This window comes from Megascapheus bottae, unplaced genomic scaffold, assembly GCF_031878675.1.
Source record: "Megascapheus bottae isolate mThoBot1 unplaced genomic scaffold, mThoBot2.hap1 HAP1_SCAFFOLD_162, whole genome shotgun sequence".
Classification (NCBI taxonomy): domain Eukaryota; kingdom Metazoa; phylum Chordata; class Mammalia; order Rodentia; family Geomyidae; genus Megascapheus; species Megascapheus bottae.
The window spans coordinates 14011-17858 of record NW_028327429.1 but is presented as its reverse complement, the minus strand read 5'-3'; the positions used below and the strand labels follow the sequence as shown (position 1 = coordinate 17858).

Here is a 3848-nt window from a genome sequence, read left to right as displayed (position 1 = left end):
CAGTCACAGATTCTCACAGGTTATTCTTAGATAGCCCTTGGCAAGATTGTCATTTTCACCATATTGATTCTTCAAATCCAGGAGGAAATCAAAGCAGAATTAAATGAATTGGAGTCTAAAAGAACTATAGAAAGAATCAACAAAAGAAGGAGTTGGGTCTTTGACACAAATTAACAAAATGGACAGACCCTTAGCAAATCTTACCAAAATGCCGAAATAAACAAAATCACAGATGAGAAAGGTAGTATCATGACAGATATTACCAAGATCCAGAGCATCATGAGGTAATTCTTTTCAAACCTTTATACAAACAAGTTCTAGAATCTAGAAGAAATGGATGAATTTCTAGCCACTATTAACATACCCACACTGAACCAAGAAGACCTAATCCAACTAAATAGGCCTATGTCAAGCACTGAAATAGAAATGGCAATAAGAGACATTCCACCTAAGAAAAGCCCAGAGCCAGATGGATTCACAGCTGAATTCTATAAGGTCTTCAAAGCAGAGCTCACACCAATACTCCTCAAGGTCTTCAACGAAATTGAAAACAAAGGCTGTTTGCCAAACTCATTCTTTGAAGCCAGAATAACCGTCATCCCCAAACCAGACAGAGATTCATCAAAGAAAGAGAACCATAGACCCATTTCTTTGATGAATATTGATGCAAAATTTCTCAACAAAATACTGGCCAACCGTCTACAACAACTCATCAAAAAAAATTATACATTATGATCAAACAGGATTCATCACAGGGTTGCAACACAGCAACAGGAGCAAGGCCAAAAATCACATGATTGTCTCAATAGATGCAGAAAAGGCATTTGACAAGATCCAACACCCCTTTACGCTAAAAGCTCTGGAGAAACTAGGAATCCATGGAACATTCCTCAGCATAATAAAGGCTGTGAATAACAAACCCACAGGTAGTATTATACTTACTGGCGAAAAGCTAAAGTAGCTGTCTTTTTTTCCTTATTCACTTTGCATCATAACGATAGGTAGGCTTTGGAGAAAAACCAAGGGAATCCAAAGGGCAAATCAGGAATGATGTCATTGAGCAGTTTTAATAAGTCTCCATTAGCACTGTCTCCTCCAGCTCTACTAAGCACCCAAAGAAATCTAGTGTATGTGTGTGTTTAAATTTGTCTTCTTTTGCTAACTGCTAAAAAGTACTTAAATGACATAGTTAAGTTAAAAATGCATTTTTTTATAAACTTGTCATGAACTACAGTATAAAATTTGGGGGCTGGGAAAGTGGCTAGTGGTAGAGTGCTTGCTAAGCATGCATAAAGACCTGGGTTCAATTTCCTAATACCACATACACAGAATAATCCAGAGGTGGTGCTTGAAAAAAGAAGGACCACTCGCTGCTGGGCCCTGTGTTCGCCTTCGACGCCGTCTCCAACCCCGGCATGGACTACGAGCTGAAGCTGTTCATCGAGTACCCCACGGTCTCGGGCAACGTGTACTCCAGCGCGTCCAGGGTGGCCAAACAGATGTACCAGGACTGCATGAAGGACTTCGGTCGGGGCCTCTCCTCTGGCTTCAAGTACCTGGAGTACGAGAAGAAGCATGGCTCCGGGGACTGGCGCTTGCTTGGGGACCTGCTGCCTGAGGCCATGCGCTTCTTTAAGGAGGGCGTGCCAGTCGCTGACACGCTGCCCCAGCCCTACCTGGAGGCCAGTTGCCCCATGCTGCCTATGGCTCTGGTGAGCCTCAGCCGCGCCCCCAGCGCGCCTCCGGGCACCGGGGCCCTGCCACCTGCCGCGCCCTCGGGCCGGGGTGCAGCCGCCAGCCTGCGGAAGATGAAGGCGTCCCCTGAGACCCCGGACTTGGCCGAGGGCGCGCTGAAGCTGGGCGAGGAACAGCAGAGGCAGCAGTGGATGGCCAACCAGAGTGAGGCCCTGAAGCTCATCAAGTCGGCTGAGGGCTTTGCGGCGCCAGGCCACGCAGCGCGGGTGCCGCCGCCGCCACCGCCCCCACCGCCCCTGGGACCCCATTCCAACCGGACCACCCCGCCGGAGTCAGCCCCCCAGAACGGGCCGTCCCCTATGGCCGCGCTCATGTAGGTGGCAGACACTCTGGGCAAGGCACACTAGCCCAAGAAGGGCAGCTCCATGCACTCTACCACCCCGTCTGCCTGGCGCAACAGCAGCAGCCCCATGTCTCCAGCCTCCGTGCGCCGCTTGGCTTCACGTAACGGGGACCTGAATTTACAGGTGGCGCCCCCACCACCTAATGCCCACCCGGGCATGGACCAAGTGCACCCCCAAAACATTCCGGTTTCCCCCATGGCCAACAGCAGACCCCTCTGCTGTACCATTTGCCACGAACGTTTGGAGGACACGCATTTCGTTCAGTGCCCCTCTGTTCCTAGCCACAAGTTCTGCTTCCCTTGTTCTAGAGAAAGTATCAAGGCCCAGGGGGCCACTGGCGAGGTGTATTGTCCTAGAGGAGAGAAATGCCCCCTAATTGGGTGAATGTACCTTGGGCCTTCATGCAGGGCGAAATCGCTACTATCCTAGCTGGGGATGTTAAAGTGAAAAAGGAGAGAGACCCTTGAACCCTAAGGCCATCACCTGCTTTGCCCTAGTTCCTCTCCCATCCAGAGGGCCCCACCCCCCACCCCTCCCCTTCCCATTCTCCACCCCTCCAAGATGTAGAATTGTGAATATAACAAACTGCAAAAAGTTAGTCTTATGTATAGACATTATTTTCGTCGTATGTTTCTATATTTTGGAACAAAGGTATGTAACTTCTTCATTTGAAGGATAAGCTGGTTTGTGTTAAGCAGTATAATATGAGTTGGGTTATTCGCATCATAATCGTTAGCATTTACTTGGTGGCAGAATGTTTGCCTAGGTACAGAATTAATAGCCCTTAGCAACCACTGCTGCTGGTGTGTATTTTTGTAAATGTTATGCACTCTGAAAGGAAAAACACACACACACACACACACACACACACACACACACACATGAAAGAAAAGTCTTTTTTTTTTTGTTTTGCCAAGGCGAGTGTTGCTGCCTAAAAAAAAAAATTAATAATATTAATGATGATGCTATAAAATGGTGAAAGCTTCTTTCTAAACAGCCCCAAGTGTTGAGGTCCTCACTTAATTTTGTGTTCTGTTCTGTTTTGTTTCCTGTTTCGGTTGCAAAATGGTGAAGGGGGATGTTGGGGGAGGGCTGGGGTGTTTTTTTGTTGCAAGTTTATGAAGGGGGAAATGTTTTGGTTTGTTTCTACTGACCTGAATGTGTTGGATCTTCACGTGTTGTTTTGTTTTTTGCTTTATTGATGCACGGATGCTTTTGAACAGTAGAGCGAAATGCTAGACATGAAGAATCTGCTCTGTTTGTCCTTTATACATTTCTGTAGTTAACAGAACACTGTAATGTGCCTTGGAGCTTAGTAACTTGTAATAAATTCAATTGATATTAAAAAAAAAAGAAAAAAGTGGCCTTGAAAAAGCCCAAAAACAGTGGACAGGCCTGAGTTTAACCCCCAGGACTGGCAAAATAAAAAGAACGATTTTAACAAAGAAAAATTCAGATAAAAAAATAGAAGAGTGAATGTGATAATATTAGCAAATGTGTCATTTATATACATGTATATATAGTAATATCTTCAAAATGAGTGGAAGTTCTTCAGGGCAAAGGAAAATGCTATTAGAACAAAGATCAGGCAAAGAAGAATGTACAAAATGATTTAAATACTAAAGTCCTTTGTTATGCTCATCTCTTCTCACACATCAATATTCTCAGCAATACAGGAGTAATTACAATCTCTGAAGAGAAAATCCTTAAGGATATCAGCTGCATATAGGATGGGAGGAATCCAGAGTA

At 45.4% G+C, this 3848-nt stretch overlaps 1 pseudogene; it reads left to right on the top strand.

Annotated features, from left to right (window-relative positions):
* Positions 1–232: 232 nt before the first annotated feature.
* Positions 233–2630, top strand: LOC150039868 (putative E3 ubiquitin-protein ligase IRF2BPL; annotated as a pseudogene).
* The last annotated feature ends 1218 nt before the right edge of the window (positions 2631–3848 follow it).